The sequence below is a fragment of the Tursiops truncatus genome, chromosome 5 (assembly GCF_011762595.2).
Source record: "Tursiops truncatus isolate mTurTru1 chromosome 5, mTurTru1.mat.Y, whole genome shotgun sequence".
Lineage (NCBI taxonomy): Eukaryota > Metazoa > Chordata > Mammalia > Artiodactyla > Delphinidae > Tursiops > Tursiops truncatus.
The window spans coordinates 15,574,190-15,590,417 of record NC_047038.1 but is presented as its reverse complement, the minus strand read 5'-3'; positions in this window follow the sequence as shown (position 1 = coordinate 15,590,417).

The following is a 16,228-nucleotide window of genomic DNA, read 5'->3' as shown; positions in this document are numbered from 1 at the left end:
AAAACAGACTAGTAAACTAAAGACTGTTATAAGAGACAAGGAAGGACACTACATAATGATCAAGGGATCAAACCAAGAAGATATAACAATTGTAAATATATATGCCCCCAACATAGGAGCACCTCAATACATAAGGCAAATAGTAACAGCCATAAAAGGGGACATCAACAGTAACACAATAGTGGGGGACTTTAACACCCCACTCACACAAACGGACAGATCATCCAGATAGAAAATCAATAAGGAAACACCCGCCTTAAATGACACATTAGACCGGATAGACTTAATTAATATTTATAGGACATTCCACCTGAAAAGGCAGGATACACTTTCTTCTCTAGTGCACATGGAACATTCTCCAGAATAGATCACGTCTTGAGTCACAAATGAAGCCTATGAAAATTGAAATAATTTCAAGCATCTTTTCTGACCATAAAACTATGAGATTAGAAATTGATTGCAGGAAAAAAAAAAAACCCTGTAAAAAACACATACACATGGAGACTAAGAAATATGTTACTAAATAACCAATGGATCACTGAAGAAGTCAAAGAGGAAATAAAAAAAATACCTAGACACAAATGAGAATGAAAACATGACGATCCAAAACCTATGGGACACAGCAAAAGTAGTTCTAAGAGGGAAGTTTATAGCAATAAAATCTTACATCAGGAAACAAGAACAGTCTCAAACAAACAAACTAAACTTACACCTAAAGCAACTAGAGAAAGAGGAACAAACAATATCCAAAGTTAGAAGATGGAAAGAAATCATAAAGATCAGAGCAGAAATAAATGAAATAGAGATGAAGAAAACAATAGCAAAGATCAATGAAACTAAAAGCCGGTTCTTTGAGAAGACAAACAAAATTGATAAACCTTTAGCCAGACTCATCAAGAAAAAAAGGGAGAGGACTCAAATCAATAAAATTAGAAATGAAAAAGGAGAAGTTACAACTGACACCACAGAAATACAAAGTATCATGAGAGACTACTATAAGCAACTATACGCCAATATAATGGACAATCTAGCAGAAATGGAGAAGTTATTAGAAAGATACAACCTTTCAAGACTGAACCAGGAATAAATGGAAAACATGAATAGACCAATCACAAGTACTGAAATTGAAACTGTGATTAAAAATCTTCCAGCAAACCAAAGTCCAGGACCAGATGGCTTCACAGGAGAATTCTATCAAACATTTAAAGAAGACTTAACACCTACCCTTCTGAAACTCTTCCAAAAAACTGCAGAGGTAGGAACACTCCCAAATGCACTCTGTGAGTCCATCATCCCCCTGATACCAAAACCTGACAAAGATACCACAAAAAAAAAAAGCACAGGCCAATATCACTGAGGAACATAGATGCAAAAATCCTCAACAAAATATGAGCAAAGCAAATCCAATAACACATTAAAAGGATCATACACCATGATCAAGTGGAATTTATCCAAGGATGCAATGATTTTTCAACACCTGCAAATCAGTGTGATACACCACACCAACAACCTGAAGAATGAAAACCATATGATCATCTCAATAGATGCAGGAAAAGCTTCTGACAAAATTCAACACTCTTTATAATAGAAACTCTCCAGAAACTGGGCATACAGGATACCTACCTCAACATAATAAAGGGTATATATGACAAACCAAGGCTAGCATCATACTCAATGCTGAAAAGCTGAAAGCATTTCCTCTAAGATCAGGAAGAAAACAAGGATGTCCACTTTCACCACTATTATTCAACATAATTTTGGAAATCCTAGCCATCAGAAGAGAAAAAGAAACAAAAGTAGTTCATATTGAAGAAGTAAAACTGTCACTGTTTGCAAATGACATGATACTGTACATGAAATATCCTAAAGATGCTACCAGCAAACTACTAGAGCTCATCAATGAATTCGGTAAAGTTGCAGATTACAAAGTTAATACACAGAAATCTCTTGCATTCCTATAAACTAACCGGGAAAGATCAGAAATAGAAATCAAGGAAACAATCCAATTAACCATCTCATCAAACAATAAAATACCTGGGAATAAACCTACATAAGGAGGCAAAAGACCTGTAATGAGAGAACTATAAGATGTTGATGAAAGAAATAAAAGATGACACAAACAGTTGGAGATATATACCATGCTCTTGGATTGGCAGAATCAATATTGTGAAAATGACTATACTACCCAAAGCAATCTATAGATTCAATGCAATCCCTATCAAATTACCAACGGCATTTTTCATGGAACTAGAACAAAAAAATCTTAAAATTTGTATAGAAACACAAAAGATCCCAAATAGTCAAAGCAATCTTGACAAAGAAAAATAGAGCTGGTGGAATCAGACTCCCAGACATAAGACTATACTACAAAGCTACAGTAATAAAAACAGTATGGTATTGGCACAAAAACAGAAATATAGATCAATGGAATAGGATAGAAAGTCCAGAGATAAATCCACTCACCTGTGGTCACCTAATGCATAACAACAGAGGCAAGAATATACAATGGAGAAAAGACAGTCTTTTCAATAAGTGGTGCTGGGAAAACTGGATAGCTACATGTAAATGAATGAAATTAGAACACTCCCTAACACCACACACAAAAATAAACTCAAATTGGATTAAAGACCTAAAACTAAGGACAGATAGCATAAAACTCTCAGAGGAAAACATGAGCAGAGCATGCTATGACATAAATCGCAGCCAGATCTTTTTGATCCACCTCCTAGAGTAATGAACATAAAAACAAAAATAAACAATTGGGACGTAATTAAACTTAAAAACTTTTACACAGCAAAGGAAACAATAAACAAAATGAAAAGACAACCATCAGAATGGCAGAAAATATTTGCAAATGAGGCAACCAACAAGAGATTAAACTCCAAAATACACAAACAGCTCATGCAGTTCAATACCAAAAAAAAACCCACAAAAAACAAAACACACACACACACACACACACAAAAACTAACAACCTAATCAAAAAAAGGACAGAATATCTAAATAGACATTTCTCCAAAGAAGACATACAGATGGCTAAAAAGCACATGAAAAGATGCTCAGCATCACTAATTATTAGAAAAACGCAAATCAAAACCACAAGGAGGTATACCTCACACTGGTCAAAATAGCCATCATCAAAATGTCTACAAATAGTAAATGCTGGAGAGGATGTGGAGAAAAGGGAACGCTCCTACACTGTTGGTGGGAATGTAAGTTGGTAGACCCACTATGGAGAACAGTATGGACGTTTCTTAAAAAACTAAAGATAGAGCTACCATATGATCCAGCAATCCCATTCTTGGGCATATATCCAGATAAAACCATAATTCGAAAGGATACATGTACCCCAATGTTCACTGCAGCACTATTTACAATAGCCAGGACATGGAAGCAACCTAAATGTCCATCAACAGAGGAATGGATTAAGAAGATGTAGTACATATATACAATGGAAAATTACTCAGCCATAAAATAGAATGAAATAATGCCATTTGTAGCAACATGGATGGACCTAGAGATTGTCATACTGAGTGAAGTAAGTCAGATAGAGAAAAGCAAATTTCATATGCTATCACTTGTATGTGTAATGTAAAATAAGGGTACAAGTGTTCTTACCTACAAAACAGTAATAGAGTTACAGATGTAGAAAACAAACTTATGTTACCAGGGGATAAGAGGGAGGGACAAATTGGGAGGTTGGGATTGACATACACACTACTATATATAAAATAGATAACTAATAAGGACCTAGTGTATAGCACAGGGAACTCTACTCAATACTCTGTAATGGCCTATATGGGAAAGAATCTAAAAAAGAGTGGATATATGTATAAGTATAACTGATTCACTTTTCTGGACACCTGAAAATAACAGAACGTTGTAATTCAACTATACTCAGATATAAATAAGTAAATAAATAAATCCTACCCATTTTTCAAAAAAAATATTTGATTTCTTCCCACTAAAATCTAGAACAAGACGGGGATGACCCCTCTCACATCTTCTATTCAAAATAGCATTGGAAGTCCCTAGTCACAGCAATCAGACAAGAAAAAGAAATAAAAGGTATCCAAATTGGAAGTGAATCCTAAAGAGTCCACACAAAAATGACTAGAACTGATAAACAGATTCAGCAAAGTAGGATACAAGATTAACATACAGAAATTGGTTGCATTTCTTTATACTAACAATGAAATATCAGAAAGTGAATGTAAAATATAATAATCCATTTTAAAATCACATCAAAAAATACTTAGGAATAAACCTGACCAAGGAGGTGAAAGACTTATATGATGAGGATCATAAAACATTAATAAAGGAAATTGAAAATGATTCAAAGAAATGGAAAGATAGCTCATGCTCTTGGATTGGAAGAATTAATATTGTTAAAATGGCCATACTATTCAAAGAATCTAAGATTGAATGTGATCCCTATCAAATTACCCATGACATTCTTCACAGAACTAGAATAAATAATCCTAAAATTTATATGGAACCATAAAACACCCAGAATTGCCAAAAGTAATCCTGAAGAAAAAGAACAAAGCAGGAGGCATAACCCTCCCAGACTTCAGACAATACTACAAAGCTACAGTAAGAAAAACAGCATGGTATTGGCACAAAAACAGACATATGTATCAATGGAACAGAACAGAGATCCCAGATATAAACCCACACACCTACAATCAATTAATCTTTGACAAAGGAGGCAAGAATATACAAGGGGAGAAAGACTGTCTCTTTAGCAAGTGGTGCTAGGAAAGTTGGACAGTTGCATGTAAATCAACATAATTAGAACACACCCTCTCACCATACACAAAAATGAACTCAAAATGGCTTAAAGACTTAAACATAAGAACATGACACCATAAAACTCTTGAAAGAGATCATAGAGAAAGCATTCTCTAACATAAATCATACCAATATTTTCTTAGGTCAGTCTCCCAAAGAAATAGAAATAAAAGCAAAAATAAGCAAATAGGACCAAATCAAAATTGCCAGCTTTTGTACAGCAAAGGAAACAATTTTTAAAAAAGTAAATACAACCTACAGAATAGGAGAAAATATTTGCAAACAATGTGACCAACAAGGGGTTAATTTCCAAAATATACAAACAGCTCATACAACTCACTAACAAAAAACAAAAAAAACCCAATAGAAAACTGGGCAGAAGACCTAAATAGACATTTCTCCTACGAAGACGTACAGATGACCAGAAGGCACATGATAAGATGCTCAACTTCACTAAGTATTAGAGAGATACAAATATAAACTACAATGTGGTGAGGTACACCAATCAGAATGACCATAATTAAAATGTCTACAAATAACAAATGATGGAGAAGGTATGGAGAAAAGGGAGCCCTCCTACACTGTTGGTGGGAATGTTAATTGGTTCAACCTGTGGGGAACAATATGGAGGCTCCTCAAAAAACTAAAAATAGAATTAACATATGATCCTGCAATCCCACTCCTGGGCAAACATTCAGACAAAACTATAAAAAGATACATGCATCCCAATGTCAATTGCAGCATTATTTACAATAGCCAAGACATGGAAGCAACCTAAATGTCCATTGACAGATGGATGTGTAAAGAAGTTGTGGTACATACGTACAATGGAATACTACTCAGCCTTATAAAAGAATGAAATAATGCCATTTGCAGAAACATGGATGAACTTAGACATTATCATACTAAGTGAAGTCAGAAAAAGCAAGACAAATACCATATGATATCACTTAAATATGGAATCTAAAATACGATACAAATGAACCTATCTATGAAACAGAAACCACCTCACAGACACAGAGAATATACTTGTGGTTGCCAAGGTGAAGAGTGGGGTGGGGGAGGGATGGACAGGTAGTTTGGGATTAGTAGATGCAGACTATTGATATTATATATAGAATGGGTAAACAACGATATCCTACCATATAGCACAGGGAACTATTTTCAGTATCCTGTGATAAACCATAATAGAAAAGAATATGAAAAAGAATGTATATATATATGTATAACAGAATTACTTTGTGGTACAGTATAAATTAACACATTGTGGGCTTCCCTGGTGGTACGGTGGTTGAGAGTCCGCCTGCCGATGCAGGGGACACAGGTTCGTGCCCCGGTCCGGGAGGATCCCACATGCCGTGGAGCGGCTGGGCCTGTGGGCCATGGTCGCTGAGCCTGCGCATCTGGAGGCTGTGCTCTGCAACGGGTTAGGCCACAACAGTGAGAGGCCTGCGTACCGCAAAAAAACAAACAAACAAACAAAAAAACACATTGTAAATCAACTATACTTACACAAAATAATTTTTAAAATATTTGATTTCTCAATTCATTATCTTTTATATAGTATCTTCTTTTTTTTTTTTTTTTTTATTGCGGTATGCGGGCCTCTCACTGTTGTGGCCTCTCCCATTGCGGAGCACAGGCTCCGGATGCGCAGGCCCAGCGGCCATGGCTCACGGGCCCAGCTGCTCCGCGGCATGTGGGATCTTCCCGGACCGGGGCACGAACCCGTGTCCCCTGCATCGGCAGGCGGACTCTCAACCACTGCGCCACCAGGGAAGCCCCCTATTTTATTTCTTGATCTGCTATCTTAATGAATGCATAGTTTAATTTTGTGCCAAATTTTAAGTGGTAAAATATGCACAGTTATTGTCCTTCTTGATATATCAAGCATCAAAGAACTCTGAATTAAGGAACTGTAGAAGCCTTTTGCCCTAGCTTTTGATAAATATGACAAAAATGTAAATTGCTACTATAAATACAAGGCACACCTCAATTGACCAAGTTCTGCTTAAAATCCATATTATCAAAATAAATGCTGTTTGGAAATATTAATATTTGTAGAAAATCATTATCATGTTTCCTGGTTACCTAACATGCTCAAAAACCCTACCCTTATTTGAATAATTCTTAAGTTCATGATCTCATTTGTTAAAACAGAAATTCACCCCTGTCCTTTACAGCTAGTACCCAGTTAGATAAGTCTACACAAAACAAACAGATTTACCTGTTAGAGTCTTTAAGTCCTTGAGTAACTGAGGGAATTAAACACAGGACCTAATCCATTTGCCTGGTTATAGTGGCAGCAGGAGCATAGAGCATTAATGGGCATCAGAGTTTGCAAAGCCTCTTGCCTTGCAGAGAAGGTATTCATGGGGAGGCCATGGCTGCAACTTCCTCTAGAGCTTGACTGCTGAGCAACAGCAGGACAGTATTTTCCTCAGGCTCAATCTGTAGTGTTTTATGGCATGTTTCCTGAAAAGTTTACCCTTAAACCTGCTCTTTAGAAAGTTCAAAATTTCTGTAAACTTCTAGAGTATTCTCTAGTAAATTTCTTTTCTACTTAAAGATATAAAACAAATTTTTCTTGCTTTCACCTTACAATCTCATTGCTAAAATATCCTATATCATTCTGAAGTAGATTGATAATAATCATATAGGAAGTCATATTGTTTGTTTAGTAATAGAATTTAATTAAGAATAGAATATACTGAGGTTCACTGACGTATAAAATGTTCTCGTGTGATCACGGATTTTTTCAGGTATAAATGCAATATTCAATGCATCTAAACATTATTCTGTTTCTTCTTTTCTACTTCTTTCTACACAGGACCTACAGTATGAAATAGAAACTGAGGTCACAGATGGAAGTGGTAAAATATTTCCTCAGCCTATGAATATGATCTCATTGGCAGTTTAGACTCCTCTTTTCCTATACTATTTGAAACTCCAGCCAAACTTGAGAGCCAATTATATACAGAAATGTAATATCAAATTTATTTTTAGGGCAATCAATGCACTTGAAGCCAAGTTTCACAATGAGATTTTAACATGCCCTGAAGATTAACAGCAACTCTCAGGGTGAGGTGAAATGATTTAATGCTCTTGAAAGTTGTCAATCAGAAGCATTATAGGGTGTATATAAACATCTCCTTCCCATTTCATCCTTGGTTTCCATAAAAAGGGAAGTATATTATGAAGTAAAGGAATTAATATTTATAGAAGGCAACTGTATTAGAATCCTTACATTATCTCAGGTAATTTTTAAGAAAAATATTTGAGATAGGCATTATAACTAATTTCCAGATGATGAAACACACTGACTGAGGTTAAGCACTGTATCTACACAAATAGAAAAATGTATTGCTGTATCCTTTCTCCCATTCACTAAGTCATTCAACAAATATTTATTCAGCACATGAAAGGAATAAAGTAGTTTCAATTTGTACTATAAAAGCTATAATAAGATACTGTTTTTTGAATTATATTCTGCATATTATAATATTTTGAATTTGTGTTTTCAGGGCTATGTTAACCAGGTATGGTTGGGACCTTTATTTTCATTTAGTTTGTTTCCAGTGTTGGTAATAACTGTCCCTAAATCTTGTTGTTATTTATAGTGTTAGAGACTTCTTAGACTGTAAATGTCATGAAGGCAAAGATTTTCTCATTCTTATTCATCAATGAAAATATCCTGAATTTAGGATAGTGCCTTGTCAGGTCCTCAATAATGATTTATTTGAATGAATGTATGAGATTACAGAAAATGATACTTTTATTACAAAAGTGAGAAAACAATAATAATTGGTTCATAACTTTTTCCAATTAATAAATAATTAAATTTACATCTGGTTAAATTTACACTGAGTTGGAGATCATTACAGTATTTTTCAGATAAGAAGTTATCTCATAAAACATTGAGATTGTGTTATGTCAATTTGGTGCTGTCAATATGGGGTGGAGCATAAAATTAGAGATATTAAATTAGAAAATAAAAATAAAATTCATTAAAATCTAAACACCCACCATTCAGAAATAACCACTGTTAGAGTATAATCTTGCACATTTTTTGATACCTATTTTTATATCTACCCATGCACTTATTCATTTGTCTATCCTTGTGTACAACATTAGTAAACTCAGTATATTCCTAATATTGGTCATTAGGTTATAAATATTGTTTGTTCCTTTTTGACTTATTTTGCTTTGCTTGCTATTGTAGAAGCATAGCAAATTTTCTATAGGAAAAGCTTTGCACACATCCACGTGAAGAAATTCCTAGATTTTAATTTGAGGAGCCTGGAGTATGCCTATTTTTATGGTTTTGAAAAAAATGAAAGTAGTTAATTACTCAAAAGTACAGTACATTAGCATCATTTTCTTGACACTGAATATTGGCATGCCTTTTAATTCTTACCAAATTCAAAGATATCTTAATTTTTATGAGACCGTTTGTGTAATATAATGCTTTAATGCTTTAGTCTCAGACAACTGGCTCTTTTTTTCCATCTTCTGTACCACATGGAGTAGTTCTCATAACCCTTAGTTTCTCTACAACTCTGTTGACTAGTAGCACTCCAAATAAGACTCTGAATGTTTCTTAATGTTGTGGATTTTTTATCCTGGCTGTTGATATGCTCTGTTAATGATTTCATATTTCTTCAGTGTTCTTAGCAACCATTATGGCTGTAATTGCAATACAATATAAGTAATGGTTACAATCTTTATCTCTTTTGTGTTCTGTGACTTCATGATAGATAATCTTGGAGGAGCCTTGCATTCTTATAATAGCTGCTGGTCATAGACAATTCTACATTATAGTTTAAATTCTCTCATTCAACCAGTGTTTTTTTCATATGTTTTGGCAGAAGATTGATTTTAGGACTCACTAGCAGGCAACTTCACCATTCAACCTGACTTGTGGGAAAGAAGTAAATAGAATATGAAAAGTAAATTGCTGACATTGAATAAAAATTGAAAGTAAGAAATCAGCTAATATTCAGTGTCATGATTCTCTTATATCAATGTTATATTATTCGTATTATTCTTACTAAGAAAAAAGTCCCCACGTCTTGCTGTAAATATAAAAATACAGTAATTTTGTCTATGATCTCTCAATAAAGCAATTGCTTTTTTCTTGTTTTAATGAAAACTGGGGTCATAGAATGAAAATAATTAGAGCTTATTTTTGCAAACACCAAATCTCAAGATGGATGAGTGCATGGTTTTAACTAGAGACCTTATTGCTGCAATGCATGAACATTTCTTCATTCATAACCTCATTTATACAACAAATATTTCCTGAATGAAAAATATATGTCAGGATCTGTGGTAGATGCTAGAGATAAATGATCAATAAAACAGAGCCTACTCTTACATTCCCTGTGCATGTAATATAATTGGAATTATAGATATTTGAATGCAAATATGAGAGTGCTGTACTGAAGGAATAGAGTCTAGAGGTGTCAAGTGTTTATGCCATAGTCTAGAAGAATCAATGAAGACTCTATTAAGGAAATAACATTTATGATCTTAATGATGAGAATTAGAAATTATTTATGTGACAAGAGGACAGAATTTCAAACCGGGAATATTAGAAATAAATGTCCAGAGCACAAGATGGCAGAGTAGAGGGATGTAAGTTCACCTCTTCTTACAAAAACACCAAAATCACAGCTAACTGCTGAACAATGATTGACAAAAAAACAGTGTAGGGCTTCCCTGGTGGCGCAGTGGTTGAGAGTCCACCTGCCGATGCAGGGGACACGGGTTCATGCCCTGGTCTGGGAAGATCCCACATGCCATGGAGCAGCTGGGCCTGTGAGCCATGCCCACTGAGCCTGCGCATCTGGAGCCCGTGCTCCACAACAGAAGAGGCCACAACAGTGACAGGCCCACGTACTGGGAAAAAAAAAAAAAAAGAACAGAAACAAAAAAAAACAGTGTAACCTACCAAAAAATATATCCTACATCCAAAGACAAAGAACAAGCCAAAATGGGATGGCAGGAGGGGTGCAATTTGTGATAAAATCAAATCCCATACCCACCAGAAGGGCAACCCATAAACTGGAAAATAATTATATCACAGAAGTTCTCCCACAGGAGTGAAAGTTCTGAGCATCACATCAGGTTCCCCTGCCTGCAGTCTGGCAATGGGTGGAGGAGCCCCCAGAGAATCTGGCTTTGAAGGCCAGCAGGGTTTGATCACAGGAATTCCACAGGAAACAGAAACTCCACTGTTGAAGGGCATTTACAAGTTCTTGTGTGCACCAGAACCCAGGGAAAAAAGCAGTGACCTCATTAGGGCTTGGGCCAGACCTACTTGCTGGTATTGGAGGCTCTGAAGAGGTGGGGGGCAGCTGTGGCTCACTGTGATGACAAAGACACTGGCACTTCTAGGGAGCACTCATTGGTGTGAGCCCTCCTGGAGGCCGCCATTTTCTCACCAAGACCTGGCTGCACCTAACATCCAGTAGGCTCCAGTGCTAGGACACCTCATGCCAAACAACCAACAGGGCGGGAACACAGCCCCACCCATCAGCAGACAGGGTCCTTAAAGTCTTCTTAAGCACACACACAACTATTTGCTAAACACACACCTTGACATGGTCCTGCCCACCAGAGGGACAAGACCCAGATCCACCCACCAGTGGGCAGGAACAAGTCCCTCCCATAAGGATGCTTGAACAAGCCTCTTAGACAGCCTCATCCATGAGGGGGCAGACAGCAGAAGCAAGAACTACAACACTGCAGCCTGTGGAACGGAAACAGCAATCACAGAAATTTAGACAAAATGAGACAGCAGAGGAGTGAACAGATGAAGGAACAAGATAAAACTCCAGAAGAACAACATACTGAAGTGGAGATGGGCAAAATTCCCAAAAAAAGAATTCAGAGTAATGAAAGTAAATATGGTCCAAGGTCTCAGAAAAAAGGATGGAGGCACAGATTGAGAAGATAAAAGAAATGTTTAACAAGACCTAGAAGAACTAAAGAACAAACAAAAAGAGATGAAGAATAAAATAACTGAAATGAAAAATATACTAGAAGGAATCAATAGCAGAACAGCTGAGGGAGAAGAATGCATAAGTGAGTTGGAAGACAGAATGGTGAAATCACTGCCATGGAGCAGAATAAAGAAAAAAAGAATGAAAAGAAATGAGGATAGTCTAAGACACCTCTGGGATGACATTAAACACACCAACATTCACATTATAGGGGTCCTAGAAGGAGAAGAGAGAAAGAAAAGTCCTGAGAAAATATTTGAAATGATAATAACTGAAAACTTCCCTAACATGGGAAAGGAAATAGTCATCCAAGTCCAGGAAGGACAGAGAGTCCCAGGGAGGATAAACCCAAGGAGGAACACACTAAGACACATAGTAATCAAATTGACAAAAATTAAAGACAAAGATAAAATATTAAAAGCAACAAGGGAAAAGCAACAAATACCATACAAGGGAATTCCCATAAGATTATCTGTTGATTTCTCAGCAGAAACTCTGCAGGTCAGAAGGGAGTGGCATGATTATTTAAAGTGATGAAAGGGAAGAACCTACAACTGAGAATACCATACCCAGCAAGGCTCTCATTCACATTTGATGAAGAAATCAAAAAATTTACAGATAAGAAAAGCTAAAAGAATTCAGCACCATCAGACCAGCTTTGCAACAAATGCTAAAGGAACTTCTCTAGATGGAAAAGAAAGGGCCACAACTAGAAACCAGAAAATTACAAATGAAAAAGCTCACCAGAAAGGGCAAACATACAGTAAAGGTAGGAAATCATCCACACACAAATATGATATAAAGACCAGCAGTAATGAGGAGAGTACACATGCAGGATATTGGAAATACATTTGAAATAAAAAGCCCAGAAACTCAAAATAATCTTGTTTATATATTGACTGCTATATCAAAACCTCATGGTAATTGCAAACTGAAAATCTATAATAGATACACACACACAAAAGAAAAATAATCCAAACACAACACAAAAGTTAGTCAGCAAATCAAAAGAGAAGAGAACAAAAGAGGAAGGGAAGAAAAACACCTACAAAAACAAAGCCAAAACAATTAACAAAATGGCAATAAGAACATAAATATTGATAATTACCTTAAACGTAAACTGATTAAATGCTCCAACCAAAAGGGACAGACTGACTGAATGGATACAAAAACAAGACCCATATATATGCTGTCTACAAGAGACCCACTTCAGATCTAGTGACACACACTGACTGAAAGTGAGAGGATGGAAAAAGTTATTCCATGCAAATGGAAATCAGAAGAAAGCTGGAGTAGCCATACTCATATCAGACAAAATAGACTTTAAAATAAAGACTGTTACAAGAGACAAAGAAGGACACTACATAATGATCAAAGGATCAATCCAAGAAGAAGATATAACAATTGTAAACATATAGGCACCCAACATAGGACACCTCAATACACAAGGCAAATACTAACAGCCATAAAAAGAGAAATCGACAGTAACACAATAATAGTGGGAGACGTTAACACCCCACTTTCATCAATGGACATATCATCCAGAAGAAAATCATTAAGGATACACAGGTCTGAAATAAAACACTAAACCACATGAACTTAATTGATATTTATAGAGTCCATCCAAAAGCAGCAGAATACACATTCTTCTCAAGTGCACATGGAAAATTCTCCAGGATTGATCACATGCAAGATACAAAGTGAGTCTCGGTAAATTTAAGAAAATTGAAATCATATCAAGAAGGAACCAGATGAACCCACGCACATATGGTCACCTTATCTTGATAAAGGAGGCAAGAATATACAGTGGAGAAAAGACAGCCTCTTCAATAAGTGGTGCTGGGAAAACTGGACAGGTACATGTAAAAGTATGAAATTAGAACACTCCCTAACACCATACACAAAAATAAACTCAAACTGGATTAAAGACCTAAATGTAAGGCCAGACACTATCAAACTCTTAGAGGAAAACATAGGCAGAACACTGTATGACATAAATCACAGCAAGATCCTTTCTGACCCACCTCCTAGAGAAATGGAAATGAAACCAAAAACAAATGGGACCTAATGAAACTTAAAAGCTTTTGTACAGCAAAGGAAACCATAAACAAGACCAAAAGACAACCCTCAGAATGGGAGAAAATATTTGCAAATGAAGCAACTGACAAAGGATTAATCTCCAAAATTTACAAGCAGCCCAGGCAGCTCAATAACAAAAAAAAAAAACCAACCCAATCCAAAAATGGGCAGAAGACCTAAACAGACATTTCTCCAAAGATATACAGATGCCAACAAACACATGAAAGAATGCTCAACATCATTAGAGAAATGCAAATCAAAACTACAATGAGATATCATCTCACACCAGTCAGAATGGCCATCATCAAAAAATCTAGAAATATTAATTCTGGAGAGGGTGTGGAGAAAAGGGAACACTCTTTCACTGCTGGTGGGAACATGAATTGGTACAGCCACTATGGAGAACAGTATGGAGGTTCCTTAAAAAACTACAAATAGAACTACCATATGACCCAGCAATCCCACTACTGGGCATATACCCTGAGAAAACCATAATTCAAAAAGATTCATGTACCAAAATGTTCATTGTAGCTCTATTCACAATAGCCAGGATATGGAAGCAACCTAAGTGTCCATCAACAGATGAATGGATAAAGAAGATGTGGCACATATATACAATGGAATATTAGTCATAAAAAGAAACGAAATTGAGTTATTTGTAGTGAGGTGGATGGACCTAGTGTCTGTCATACAAAGTGCAGTAAGTCAGAAAGAGAAAAACAAATACCGTATGCTAACACATATATATGGAATCTAAGAAAAAAAAAAAAAGGTCATGAAGAACCTAGGGGTAAGATGGGAATAAAGACACAGACCTACTAGAGCATGGACATGAGGATATGGGGAAGGGGAAGGGGAAGCTGTGACAAAGTGAGAGAGTGGCATGGACATATATACACTACCAAACGTAAAATAGATAGCTAGTGGGAAGCAGCCACATAGCACAGGGAGATCAGATCAGCTCGGTGGTTTGTGACCACCTAGAGGGGTAGGAATAGGGAGGGTGGGAAGGAGACAGATGCAAAAGGGAAGAGGTATGGGAACATATGTATATGTATAACTGATTCATTTTGTTATAAAGCAGAAACTAACACGCCATTGTAAAGCAATTATACTCCAATAAAGATGTTTAAAAAAAAAAAGAAGGAACCTAATTAAACTCAAAAGCTTTTGCATGGCACAGGAAACCATAAACAAAATAAAAAGACAACCCACAGAATGGGAGAATATATTTGCAAACCAAGCAACTGACAAGGGATTAATCGCTAAAATATACAAACAGCTCATTCAGGTCAATGTCAAAAATCAAACAACCCAATCAAAAAATGAGTGGAAGACCTAAATAGACATTTCTTCAAAGAAGCCATACAGATGGCCAAGAGGCACATGACAAGATGCTCAACATCGTTAATTAGAGAAATGCAAATCAAAACCACAGTGAGGTATCACCTCACACTGGTCAGAATGGTCATCATCAAAAAAGTCTGCAAACAATAAATGCTGTGGAGAGGATGCGGAGAAAAGGGAATCCTCCTACCCTGTTGGTGGGAATGTAAATTGGTACAGCCACTATGGAGAATAGTATGGTTGTTACTTAAAAAACTAAAAATAGAGCTACCATATGACCCAGGAATCCCACTCCTGGGCATCTATCTGGTTTGAAAGGATACATGTACCCCAATGTTCATTGCAGCATTATTTACAATAGCCAAGATATGGAAGTGACCTAAATGTCCATTGACAGATGAATGGGTAAAGAAGATGTGGCACATATATACAATGGAATATTACTCAACCGTTAAAAAGAATGCCAGTTGAAGCAACATAGATGGACCTGGGGATTATCATACTAAGTGAAGTACGTCCGACAGAGAAAGGGCAAATATATCATTTACATGCGGAATGTAAAAAATTGATACAAATGAACTTATTTACGAAATAGAAACAGATTCATAGACTTAGAAAACAAACATATAGTTACCAAATGGTAATGGTGGGAGGAAGGGATAAATTGGGAGTTTTGGGCCTGACATATACACACCACTATATATAAAATAGATTACTAATAAGGACCTACTGTATAGCACAGGGAACTCGGCTCAGTATTCTGTAACAACCTAAATGGGAAATGAATTTGAAAAAGAATAGATACATGTGTATGTATAACTGGAATCCCTTTGCTGTACACCTGAAAGTAACACAACATTGTTAATCAACTATACTCCAATATAAAATAAAAATTAAAAAAGAAAAAGAAACACTATTAATCATTTAAAAAAAGAAGAAGAAGAAATGAATGCCCAGAGGTGAAAATTGTAGTGCATTGTAGGAACTTAAATGAGGATTAA